Source organism: Chionomys nivalis, chromosome 5, assembly GCF_950005125.1.
Source record: "Chionomys nivalis chromosome 5, mChiNiv1.1, whole genome shotgun sequence".
Lineage (NCBI taxonomy): Eukaryota > Metazoa > Chordata > Mammalia > Rodentia > Cricetidae > Chionomys > Chionomys nivalis.
Genome location: NC_080090.1, coordinates 38,293,256 through 38,307,532, shown reverse-complemented (window position 1 = coordinate 38,307,532; position 14,277 = coordinate 38,293,256). Strand labels below are relative to the sequence as shown.

The 14,277-nt window shown below is 36.4% G+C and overlaps 1 protein-coding gene across 10 annotated transcripts in view; it reads left to right on the top strand.

Moving 5' to 3' along the window:
- Nrg3 (neuregulin 3) overlaps positions 1-14,277 on the top strand; it is a 979,031-nt gene that overhangs the window by 158,118 nt on the left and 806,636 nt on the right. The gene's annotated exons all lie outside the window — the stretch shown is intronic.

Sequence of the window (14,277 nt, the reverse complement as noted above, 5' to 3'; positions counted from 1 at the left end):
ATGCATAATGTGTTAAAGGATTTTCAGCTTAGGAAGAATTTTTATTTTTTTTCCCCAAGTCAAGTGCAATTCGTGACTTCTATTTTAAGCTTCTGCTTTAACTATTTAGCTTTTGTTTTTGCTATTGTTGTGTGTCTTCAGAGTCATCAATTATAAGAGATCCCTTTATCATTATGCCTAATGTTTTTGTTGTTGTTGTTGACTCAGGTAATTTGATATTCTCTGTATCACACTTGGCATTTTACTAGGCAAAGTCTACTATGTTTCCAATGGGTCTTTTTATTTCTGTTGTTGCCATTATGATTTACAGAGCTCGCTCTGTTTGTGTCATGAGTGTATGGCATGTGTGAGTGTGTGTTTATGCCTGTCTGTCTGTGGATGTATGTATATCATGTGTATATGTTTGTGTGAAAGGGTGGATGTTGTGCCAGATGGTTGAATTCCCATGGGAAGCCTTACCTTCTCTGAGGAGTGGATGGGGGGTGGAGTGAGTGTAACAACAGACTTGCCACTTTTAAATAAAGGAAAATTTTATTTCAAAGACCATCCTTCTGTCTTTAAACCATTTTTCTCAACTTTTGAGATTATAAGTTTTGTTTGATATTTCCTGTATAATCATATCCCTTCTGAACTCCATGGTTTTCTAGACGATACATCTTTGAGAAGTCATTTATTCCTCACTCCATCCACAAGAGGACTGACTGAATTACATTTTCAGATCTGCCGCTAAATGTTAGATGGTTATGAGGAGCCATTGCCCAGTTCAAAAGTTCCAAGACTGCATTCGTTAATTATGACCAGGCTGGTTCAAGATGCTTGTTTTTTTTATTTATCTAGATATCAGATGTGCTGAAATCTTAAAATTTGTAAGATTAAAAATAGAAGTATTCAACAATCATAGCTCCTAGAAGACTACAAATTATTTTTCCTTAATTAGGCACATTATTTAATCTGGAGACATGACTATTTTCGCAACAAAATGTTTTTCCATTTTCTCTAAAATCTGCCATCATTCAACCCTCCCAACTACACTTGTCAGTAACATAAGTCTTCATTTCCAATCCTTTCCTCAGAGATACCAGCTGTATCCATGCAAAGATAGATATCACTGATATGAAAAATGAGCAGCATTCTGGGAAACCTGTAGATGGTCAGATATTGGAGAGCTCTGGGAGGTTTTTTGACTGAATGTTCTGTGTGTACTAGTCACTCTATCATCATGCCTCATATACAACTCTTATTAAATATCCTGGAAATTATATATTGTGCCAACACATGATTTATTCTTTTTAAAAAAATATTTATTTATTTATTTATTTATTTATTTATTTATTATGTATACAATATTCTGTCTGTGTGTATGCCTGCAGGCCAGAAGAGGGCACCAGACCCCATTACAGATGGTTGTGAACCATATGTGGTTGCTGAGAATTGAACTCAGGATCTTTGGAAGAGCAGACAATGCTCTTAACCTCTGAGCCATCTCTCCAGCCCACATGATTTATTCTTAATAAAAGTTGACGTAGAGAAGGTCTAGATAAATGAATTGCTAAATAGATGAATGATGAGGAAGTGGGTGAATGGATGGCTGTTTATGAGTCAATGGTATGGGATTTGTGTTTCTGGTACACACAATAAGAGCAGGAGGACAGGAAGTCATTCTATATGATTTTAATTTGGCTTGGCACACAGGCTCTTTCAAGATAGACCGATCTTGAAAACTTTTCGCTCTGCCTTCATAAACAATAGTAACAGACTACCACACTGCCAACAAGATACCTTGTTAAACACGGTCTCAGACACACTCGTGTTGCCTTCCCCATTCTCTCACGGCTCCTCTCTTCCCACGGTTCCTAGTGTGTTTCCTTTCCAACCACGATGCCTCCTCTTTAACAATCCTCTCTCTGCTCTCATTCATATTTCCCCCACACATTTCCTCAGCCAGTGAAACATGCATTTGCTGCTATTATTATTCAACTCTGTCAAATGGGAGGCATGGTTCTTTAACTCTGCCACCGTAGTTTTTGGGAATAGTAGGGAAGTTTAGGCTACGATCAATTTGAGACCTATTAATGGCAGGAAAACGAGGAAAGAAGTCAATCCAGAGCTCCCCAGACTTATATTTATGTTCCCCTCCACCCTCAGCCATTTTAACACAGATGTAACTTTTATTACCAGAAACTATACATAGTAATTGATTTTTAGCTTCCTATTTCAGAAACTACAGATCAAAGGATATTAATTTTTAAGAGGCCACTCGGTCAGATGGTGCATTCTTCCCTTTGGTGGTTCAAAGAGCCATGGAGTGGAGCTTCTGTCCTCTGAGGCGAGTCACTCCCCATAACAGGCCTTTAAGGACGTTATCCCCAAATAACCAAGTTCTCTGTTGTCTTCTAGTGCTGAGTGATGTTGGAAAGCTCATTTTCTTTTCCTTGGTAGCGCTGAGAAAGTTTCTCTTCACAGTCCAGAATCATCCCAGATGCTCAGCTTATGCTTGGAAAGCTGTCTCTTGACAATTTCTGATCCTGGGTCTTATTCCCGAGCCAGTGTTGATAAACATGGACACAGTATTTGCTTTCACATGAAAGTTTAGTTTGCAGATTGACACTGCCAAGTTTATCTTTTAATTGTTTTTCCTCTTTCTAATATTAAATTTTAATTTTTATGCTTTGAATCTTATTAGCTTACGTAGCAGGTTAACCCCCTGAGGTTTTCACGTTTCATTGTGCTTGATTCTCTTCCTCGCTCTCCTTTCAGTTCCCTTTTCTCCTTTCCTGCCGTTCCTGCTTACACTTAGTAGTCTGTCTTCCCACTTTTCTCTACTGTCTTCCATACCTCACTTCCTTAATGTTCTCTTTTCATGGACTCTCCACAGTTTCCTGTGGTACTCATATTTTCTCCCCTCTAGACAGCCATATTTACCAGTTAGAGCCCTAAATCAGATCTGTCCATAGTTGTGTGTTTCTGACTTTACTTAAAATAATATTTTTGAGTCCCAAACATTTTTTTTGCAAATTTTTCCTTTTTTGTTTTTTTTTCTTGTAATTTTATTAATTGATGTGTTCTTTATAGGGAAATAAAATTCTATCATATACACATCTTTATTATCTGCCCATCTTTTTGATGGACATCTAGGTTGAATCCCTTTCCTTGCTGTTATGAATATAATAGGGTGAGCATGGGTATTCAAGATGGCTGTCATAGACTATGGAGCTGCCCATTGCAGATCCTTTTACAAGAGGAAAAAATTGTATGTTCCTGTTTTGAATTAACTACCTATACCAGTTGACATGTGTGTGTATATTTGTTTTTGTTTTTTGAGACAGGGTTTCTCTGTGTAACTTTGGTGCCTGTCCTGGAACTAGCTCTTATAGACCAGGATGGCCTTGAACTCACAGAGATCTGCCTGCCTCTGCCTCCAAATGCTGGGATTAAAGGTATGCACTACCAGTGCCCAGCAACGTGTGTTTATTTTTTTTGATGAGGACCATCATTGTTTACTGAAAGTATATCATCCACAGTGTTATTAAACATGGTCATTGGACTATGTGCATTCTGTCTATCTGGGAGCTATTGACCAGTTTAGTGTAAGGTTCTCACCTACATTGAGTAATACTGTTCTCCATCAACCAGTGTTTTCTGAGACCTTCCACAAATTGTCTAATCAACTCTGGTTGAATTATGTTATCGTTGCAGTACATTTTTTTCTATTTTTATAATAGAATTTAAACTTTGACATACACGCAGACCCAGAGTCCTCTTATTTTATCCATGCTTCATGTACTTGGAGCATTTTACATATATTTGCACAAGAGTGAGGGTCTTCTGATTCGCCTTTCAGTTCAAAAGAGCTTTCTTTTACAATTTCATTATTTCTATGTCTGTTTTATTCTCTCACACAAATCACATTTATGAAGAAATGAGAAGTTGTAAGTTGTTATCTAATAGCTGTGCATTCTCTCTTAACCACTAAGTTCTACTAGAAGGTATCAAATTCACCTTTGCCTTTTCACTCAAGTTTCTTGTGATCCATTCAGTAGCTGAGTTTCATCCTTCAGTCTGCCATGAGTTCAGATAATTTTCCAAAGGTGGGTCATCCAGGGATTTTCATTATGACTATAGAACCACCACTTTCAAAAGTGACTCTGAATACCTTGATCTGCCTCCTTCTCATAATTGGAAAAATCTTTTTTAAAATTAAAAAACTTGTAGTTGTACAGTGGTTTATTATAATCAAGATACAGCTGTAACTTTGCACACCTGAGGTTCATCGCTCATTTAAATTTATATCTGTGTTTTCAGTCTAACAGATGAACTCATTTTATTGTGTTTGCATATTAAAAGAATACTCATTCACATGTATCTGATTGCTAATTTAAAATTACCTATTGGGTCACAATAATGTAGTCTCTGTAGGAGAGAAAGAAAAAATGTTGGATATCAGTTTTTTCATTCCATTCCTGGAAAACTCAAGGCAAATAATGATAGAAAGGTATTTCACAAAATCCCTGTCATATATTTTGAAAAGTTGTCAATGAAATTATAATCCCTTTAGAAGTATGAATATTGGCCGGGAAAACGTACTTTTACTTAGTGATTCCTTGGCCCTTTAGGATATTAGAAATCAAATGTATACCTGTGTGGGCCAGAGGTGTGTATACATGTACACAAGTATGTATGCACACACATATAATTAAAAAGTAAATTGTTCTAAATCTTCAAAAATGAAAAGAAAATTCTACAATGTATTATCTAGTTCCCAGAAGAAACACAACACATACATGGATGAGCACCGTCATTCACATTTAAGTAGATATGAACATATGCATTTGATTTCTCAAGTAGAGGAGTTACAGGTGCTTATGAACTACTGGTTAATGGGTTCTGGTCTTCTGCAAAAACACTAAAAGCTCTTAAATGTGGAGATATCTCTTCAGCTCTCGAGTTTTTTTGAAGCAAATAATGAACCTAGGACCTTTTACACACTAGGCAAGCGTTCTACAGCTGAGTTGCACCCACGACCCAACTTCTTTTGTTTTCTCTTATTTTCACTTGATGTGGTGGGGCCTTGGTCAAACTTCCAGACTGGCCATCAAAATATTCTATAGCTCACAGGCAAACTTCAAACTTGGGATCGTCCATCAGCCTTCCTTCTGAGCAGCTGAGTGCACTGAACTTCCAGAACACTAGGAACCACTGCATTTCCAGATTTTAGAAAAATAAGGGTTCCTACTCATTTACTAAAAGCGACTGACAGAATTCTGCTGTCACTTTCATGAGAAATATGCAGTTGAGGCTAATCTCAAGTCTGATTACAATGATTATTAAATTTCTTTATTATCACTGTAATGAAATAGAAATCATTTTTCTAGTAACCATAGTGAGAATTTTCTTGTAAAGAGATGAAAACTTTGCTTTTTATTTCTTGAAAGTATCTCAGTTGGACCAACAATATGATCTTCTTTGAGATTACAGAACCCTGAATTTGAGCTGAGGAGTCCACGCACTTGTACCTGAGAATGCAAAGGACAAATTAGGATTTTGGTCTCATTTTTCTCAATATCTACTGTGTTATTCAAAGTTTATTCTAGTGTGTATTATTATGATAATGTCATGAAATACTAGATAAGGTGGTGTAGTGGAACAAACCGATGAAGAGAATTGACCACTCTTAAAACAAGTAAGAAAGGTGAGTCTTACACATTAGTAGATGAAACTTCTTGCAACAGTGGTGTGTAAACAAGGAGGAACTGCTTTGTTCAGTGGGTTGCAGATGAAAATGATTATCGACAATGAAAGATAATTATGTAACGAAAAAGAAAACTGACCTTTGGAAATGTCCCTGTATGTTTTATAAAGGAAATATTATAGAACACTATTTACAACTACCCGGGAAATTATAATGTGAGGGTTCTAAAACAAAGTACTTTGATAACAGTACACGTGTTTTGTATAATTCATATATTTAACATTTTCTTGGCTCACAGTCTCTCCATTTACTCATTCAGCATATATTTCTTGAACATCTTAGTGGTGGCTGGACTAATAGTCATAGGCTTCAGCACACTACTTGGAGTAATGCTAGTGAATATAGTATTTTGACTGAAATATTAATAATTCATTATAATGAAACTATAGTTTATTCAATTGAAACCTAAATCATGAGTTTCCACTTGCGGGGAGAATATGGATTGTTTTGGAGCATATATACATGGTTAAGGAGAGAAACTTAGAACCATCCACACAGAGATCCAGGCTGGGGACTCTTCTGAGTTCCCTTTGATCTCAAATTCCAGCATAAAGTCAGGAGTACAGAGATATTGAACAAGAAACAATCTCTTCCTAAAATAATTTACTCTCATGCGTATACTACTTTTGAGAATGTCTAGATGATACTATATGTATTTCAATAGAATTGAGAAGAAGAACCGTCTTTCTTGGCAGTTCCTTTTACTTTAAGGGGGATGTAAGGTTTTTTGTTTTAGTTTTGCTTTGTTTTTTTTTTTTTGTTTTGTTTAGTTGAATAAGTGAATGGTGAACATAGGAAGACTGACCAAAAAGATTCCTTTGGTGTTGGATATAAGTCCAATATTTCTAGTTGATTATAAGTGTCAATAGTAACGTGAAGCAATAATTAGAATAAGCATCTTGTTTCAAGGAGATAAATAATATAAAAATATGAAAATCTGAACAATAGGTAGAGTTGACGGTTTTAAGCTTAAATTGGTGATTTGAAAATGGCGCACTATAAGGGCAGCATTCTAACTGGTACCTAGATAACATGTGGGTAAGAAGTGTATGAGATCTTAGGGGTATCCCTTAAAAAGACGAGGTTTGAAGCATACTGAGGGGAGCTGTATCTGGAGTGTATTAGAAAGGCAGGTGCTCATAGAGCAAGAACAAATAAGAAGTGAGAGTATCAGATCTGGAGAGTGATCTGGCCTGCTCACTCTGGAGCCTTAGGATAAATGAAGAACGTAGGTTGTATGGTGAGATACAGTGGAAATCAATAGAAGGATTTTAGCAGAGGATTGAAAAGTTTTGATTCATGTTCTGAAAGGATCACTCTAGCTGTTGGACGTTAAATAGATGGTGATAAGATAGGGAAGAAGCAGGAGACTCTCAAAAAATTTTATAATTGAGGTGAGAAAACCATGGCAGCTCAGACCAGAAGTAGTAAGAAGTATCCATTCCTGGATGTAATTACAAGGTAGAGTCACCAGGATTGGCAGATGGAGTGGCAAGAGGCATAAAGGAAGAGAACAGTCAATGATGTTGCCAAGCTTTGAGGCATCAAAGACTGATTACCAAGAATAGATTTTCCATTAGTTGACATGAGCAAGAGAGTAGTGGGACCTCAGATGTGAGAAAAGGGTCTATTATGATTTTAATTTTGGATGCCATTAACATCTAAATAGAAATTCAGAGGTGCTAAAATAAGATAAATAATTAGTAAATATAAACACGAAGCCCCTGAACCTAGCAGTACTCACGTGAGTAGGAGGTAGGGTATCTAAGTCTCAGACTGTGAGTTGTTGGATCCAATAGTTAAAACAGTGTGAATATGCATAATGAACAGGTAATAAGGATGAAAAGAAAGACCAATAAAACAAATTAGGAGCACTGATGTCAAACAGAGTGTTTCCAGAAGGAATGGGTGAGACACGGTGTCAGTTGCTGCAAGTTGGTTTAATAGAATATGAACTGTAGATTGTCTACATTCTCAGCTGTGGAAATTCTGATATAAAGAAGTCTTCGGTGATTTCGACAAGCAGTTTAAGAATAGTGATGGACAGGAAATCTTTGCCAGCTATGGACATGTGTGAATATTTTGAGTTTTTTCTTTAGTTTTTTCCTATAAAGGGAAGAAATGGGGTGCACATTGAGACAGGAAGTAAAGACAATGAAGGCTAATTTTATAAATGTTAAGTTAGGAAGATAAAGGAAGTCATGAAGAGACTAAGGGAAGTTTTATGATTCTAAAAGGAGAAAGAGATGATTGCAGTTCCAAGCAAATTTTCAGTAAGAGGGTTTCATGGGAAGCAAGTTTGTAGCAGTTCATGCTAAGGGGATTATGGGTATGCAACGTGGGTTAGCAGGAGTTTCTTTGATTTGATCCTTTATTTCTTAGGGGATAAAACCCTCAAAATCATTCAGAACAAAGAGGAAGAGATGTCCAATTATCATTTCAGAGAATGAGCTAGTGAATGAAAAACAGAAATTGTTTGAGGGAGTTCTAAGGACCCACATAAAAAGCAAACCCCGTGCATCCTGCTGGCATTCTTTCATCCTGTCCTATCACTCGTGTGACTTTGATCAGGATGTGTGTTGTAGACGTTGTTCAGTAAGATGGACATTTTCCCTTCCTCAGTTAAACAGCATGAGAATCTATTAAGAGAATCTAATGTACTAGTGAGGACATAATTAAGCAAATGTATCGGAATGGGACTGATAACATCAAAAGCTGAAGGGGGGACGTCTGAAGGTTGAAAGATTTAATATTTTTGCAGAAATTGTGCCATTATATCCTCAAGAGGGATAGAATAAAAATTCTGAAGTTGGTAGTCAAAGACTAGAGTCCTTGAAGCTAAGAGGAATCAGTGACTATAGCTGTTGGAAATGGAAAGTTCTAGAAATAACAATGAAAATTGAGGGTTAAGGATGGTTGCAGGACAAAATCTTTAGTAGAAAGAGAAACAAAGAGTGAAGAGGCTGAGGTTTGAAGAGTATCATCCAATTTATTGAAATCCCGAGCGTTTTGACATGAGCAGTTCTGGATGACACTGCATGAGAACTAAACATCTCAGCATTCTGACCTTCTGTCGTATGTTTTGTGAATGTCTCATTTAAAAGCCCCTTCTCAACCGTCTAGTTGAAGTTACCTCTGAGTTATTGTTCGAATGGAAGTGTTTTTATTTTGACCTCATTTTTCAAAGATGTTTTGATATCTATAGAATTCTAGGTTGATAATTATGTTCCCTTAGCATTTTCTCATCATTGTTCCATGACCCTCTGACTTTAATATTTGCTATTCACAAAGCAACAGTACACTTATTATTTAGGAAAAATAATATTATTTCAATACAGCCATTTTACAAAATCCTATTCATTTGTATTCTACAGTTTATACAGTATTCATCACATTATAAATTTTGTGATTTCCTGACTTTGAGCATTGATGGCTTTATTCCTTCTTTTCATATTTTTATCTCATCTTTAACAATTTCATAAGTATATATAATTCATTTTATCATATAAATCATCATTACTCTACTAATTTCTCCCCTTTCTCCTGCTGTGGTACTCATTTTATGCTTAGTACATTCTCCAAGTAATTTATGTTGTGCGTGCGTGTGTGTGTGTCCTACTGGGTTTAGTTTTGTTTTGCTTGACCATGGTTGTGGAGTTATTTAGAGGCAAGGACAGTTCACAAATGGCATTACCGCTGTCTTTCAGCATCTTGAGCAATCCCATGAAAAATGTCTATTGTATTTATCTATCTTTCTATGATATGTTTGCCCCTCATCCTTCTATGTTTAATTGTAATATTGACTCTATTAATCTTTTCTTAAATGATATTCTCCTTATTATTACTGTGGACATTTGACCTTATTCCCAGCATTTGCTTCATGTTTGCTTTTTAGTTTCCAACTTTATTTCCCACCATGCCTAATATAGTCTTTCCAATTATTCTATTTTAATTCTTATACAGTCATTTGGTTCATTTTCCAGTATCTCTTCTCATCCAAGCTGTCAATCATCTCAATTGGTTATATAAGCATATCAAGCAGACGTAATTCATAACCTCTATGTCACAATCCCAATATTTGCAGTGTCTGGAGGACTCTCATGATGCAGTATCTGGATTTTGTTTGCGCTTGCTCATAACTGCTAACTTCTTTACTCATGAAACGATTTCTAACATCGTGAGTTCATGTTTCCTTTATCCCTTGCGTTTTGTTTATATTGGTGTAATTTTAGGCTAAATTTAAGTTGTCTGCATAGGGGTTTCTCATGATACATTCAGTTTCTTAGAAGATGAACCATTCAAAGCCATATTAAGTCTTTATAACTTTCCATTGTGTTTTGAGGGAAGAAGCTACAAGCATATACCAAATTTGGTTTGCAACCATGCGTGTAAGTGGGGCTTCACAATACTTGCTTGTAATTCCAGTATTCAGAAAACTGGGATGGGAGTATCATGAGCTCTAGGTCTTCCTGGCCTACATAACAGATTTTCTTAAAACAAATCACAACAAAAACAAGGACTGGGGCTGTAGCTCAGTGGTAGCATGATTTCCTTGTTTGGGAAAAGGCACTGAATGTATTGCCTTTACTACTCATTTGCACATACAGAGACATGTTGCTGTCCTCCTCCTCCCCTCAACCTCCCTTCTCCTCTTCTTTCTTTTGCTCCCTCTCCATTCTTTCTTCTTATGTACTTCTTTGCTTATTCATGTGCACCTTCAGTTATGTCTATGTATTTTCTTACAATGAACTTTGTTTTGATGTTATGACTGTGCATTAAATGTATATTTGATGTGTTAGAAGTATGCTGAACAGGAAATGCACAGCGGCATGTTATGGAGATGTTTACTCAAATTTCTAATCTATTATTTCTTCTGGTTCTCCCTAGAATCTTTTATTTTCAAAAGCATATTTTCTCTCTTGAACATAAATGGCATTCCATAGCCTTGGAAATATATATATATATATATATATATATATATATATATATATATATATATATATATTGCAAATACAAACTATATGAAATAAGCATTTTGATTTCAAATGTCTTTTATATTCTATCATCAAGTGTTTTTCTTAAAGAAATGTTTAGGATGTTTCTTCCTTAATTCTGGTTTAGAAAACACAACATTGGAAAATTCAGACACATCCAAAGTGTGATGGCAGACACTGCAGACAAGTGTGTAGGTGGCTGTGATTCAGTGAGAAATTCTCCACTGGAAAAGACTTGACAATATATGTAGCAGCTATGTCTAATGTAAGCAGTGGGATCAAGGAAGGCTTCCTGGAAGAGGAGATTCGAAGTCTATATTTCTGCTATACGAGAAAGAGGCCAATAAAGAATTCATGGCAAGACAACCTATTAAATATTCATAGGAATAGAAAGTATGCTTTATCTAAGAGACTAGAAAGAAAAGCTCCATTGTAGAGAACTACCAATAGTATTATACAGTTGCTAAAGAGTAAATATGTAGCATCAGAAGAACCAAGGAAATGGTGGAAGTTTCTGTTGAGAGTGATCACTTGAAAGTTTGAAAATGAAGAATAACAGGAGAAGCTGGTTCAACAGCACCTGTACTCCAGTGGTTTTCACTAGGAGAGACTAAACTCTGTAATAAATAGGTTAAGGGGCGGGTATCACTTCAGGGCTAGGGAGAAAGATCTGAGGAGAATGAATGGGACACACAGATTTTCTGAGGTAAATAATGGAAGGAGGAGAAGATATTTAGTTCTTTTGGGATTGGAGATATTTGCAAATTCTAATTTATTTCTTGATAATTTCATACATGTGTATAATACCCTCTGGTCATATTCCAATCTCATCCTTTCTTACCCTTCCACCTGCCCTATCTTACCTCTTCTTGTCTCCTCTCACCAAATACCCAGTCCACTTTCATGCCTGAGTGTTTTGGTTTTGTTAGGTATGTGTCGGTCTGCATACTAGGGCATGAGAAACTTGCCAGTGCCTACCACACTGTAGACAAGGCCACCCTGGTCAGTGTTTTGAAACTAATTTTTTTGTTGAATATAGTAAAAAATTATCCCATTTTTCCTTCCATTCCTAATTTGAGCACTGGATGAAGTTGGGGTACTTTTTATGTTGATTATTGTATTCTTGATCCTGAGCTCATCTTGAGCTTCCTCAACTCACATAATAAACCTACCTTACATCAGAACAATTGCTGTGATTTCTTTACTTGGTTTACTTCCTTTTCTCTGGACAAGTCATTCTGCTTATATGCCAGCTAACGACATTCTACAAGGTCACTTGAACCTTGTGTTGTTAGTGGATGGAAATATCTTTTATTGATGGTTATATATGACATTGTGTCTTAATGTTATCAGTATGATTATCATAGGCATTGGGCCCAGACCAACCTGCTTCTGCTATGTATAAGATTTTTGATACTAAGCAAAGGAACATCCCCAATGTTATGCCCTACTCCCTTTCCTAAAAGCTCAGTGCAATAATAAAGAACCTGTCTGTTGTGAGGAATAATTTTAAGGCTATCCTGCTAATGATTACTAATAATATCTCTAAGATTGTTTTTCAAGTCTGTTGATAAAGGAATAGTGCATGTGTGTGGTGGTATGATATATTGGCTGCTACCTACAGTAACTGTAGATATATACCATGTGCTGTGAGTGAATATTTATAGCACATTGTTCATAAAAGATAATAGAATTTATAGAAAGTAGGCTTTAGTTTCTCCTAATATGTGCCATGTACTGCTGAGGGGACTCTCTTTTCCAGGAATTTTTTTGCCTGAACTCAAAAATAAAAATATTTTCACCATTTGTATTCTCCCTGTGGGTAGGAATTCTGAAAGTTATGCATAAAACACAGGTGTGATAGGGAACATTTAAGTAGGATTATAAATAATTGTTTCGAGAATGAATTTTAATTTTATTGAATATCATCTGATTATCAATTCTGTTTTCATTTTAGACTTGTGAATATATATCATAACAAGAACAATTATAATAATTTAAAAGGAAATGTCGTCTAACCATCTATCGTGGTATCAGAATGGATAACAAGACTGGAAATTGTTAGAAACTATATTGCTTCCTTTTGCATTGGTTATATGTTTGGATTCACCAATTTGTATCAATACAAGATGTTCTCATTGACAGGGAATTCACACATGATCTCAACTTAGCATTCTTTCCCCACATACTAAGCTGATGAATCTTGGTCTGTGCAGAATGGTGGAATCAGTTCTTCCTAACTCTGCTGTTTTCATCCATGCCAACTTTGGAGAGACGTGGTTGGAAGGAGGTTAGCTTCATGTCATGACGGTCTGAGCACTCATCTATCAATGTCAAGACCCTACATTTGTGACCTTTAAATTATTCTATAGGTTGTTTAAATTTAAACTGTTAAGGGGCGGTGGTGGTGCACTGTTGTAATGCGAGCGGCGGGGCTACGTCCCGGCACCCGGCCTCCCGCATGGCTTTACCCGAAATAATTACACAAAAACTGTATTCTTTTAAACACTGCTTGGCCCATTAGTTCTAGCCTCTTATTGGCTAATTCTCACATCTTTGATTAACCCGTTTCTAATATTCTGTGTAGCACCATGAGCTGGCTTACCAGGAAAGATCTTAACCTGCGTCTGTCTGGAGTGAGAGAATCATGGTGACCCACTGACTCGGCTTCTTTCTCCCAGCATTCTGTTCTGTTTACTCCACCCACCTAAGGGTTGGCCTATCAAATGGGCCTAGGCAGTTTCTTTATTAATTAACCAATGAAAGCAACAGATAGAAAGATGACCCTCCTCCATCAGTGCACACCTTTAATCACAGCACTCAGGAAGCAGAGGCAGGTGAATCTCTGTGAGTATGAGACCACCCTGGACTTTACAGTGAGTTCAAGGATATCCAGGGTTGTTCAATAGCGAAACTCAAAAGGAACAACGAAAGAAAAATACAAGCTACTATAGCTTTGCTTAGTATTCATGTGTGTGTGTGTGTGTGTGTGTGTTTGTGTGTTTGTGCTAGCGTATATTCAGCTTTCAATTTTCTTTTTACTATGTACAGATGTTTTGCCTTCATGTGTGTGTTCAACATTGTATGCCTTGTGCTTGAAGAGGCTAGAGGAGACCATCAGATCCATCATAACTGGTGTTATAGAAGAGTCACTATATGGGTACTAGAAATAGAACCTGGGTCCTCTACAAGACTAGCAAGTTTTAACTACTAAGCCATTTTTCCAGACCTAGATTTTTCTTTTTTTTTGCATTTAACACTTTACATTATTATTAATATATGATATTTATGTACATGCATTCTTGTCACAGTGCTCAGGTGAAGGTCGCAGGGAAACTGTGGTGCCCTTCCTCTCCTTCTTACCCATGTGGACTCCAAATCTATGCTTGGTAGTCATAACTGTGCAGCAAAGAACTTCATGCATTCATCTATACATATTAACTGTGCATATGTGGTTTTTAAAATAATTATTTTTAAACAACTAATGCAATTTGGATCCCATTTATTCCTTAAGGTTATAGCAGAATCTTTGAT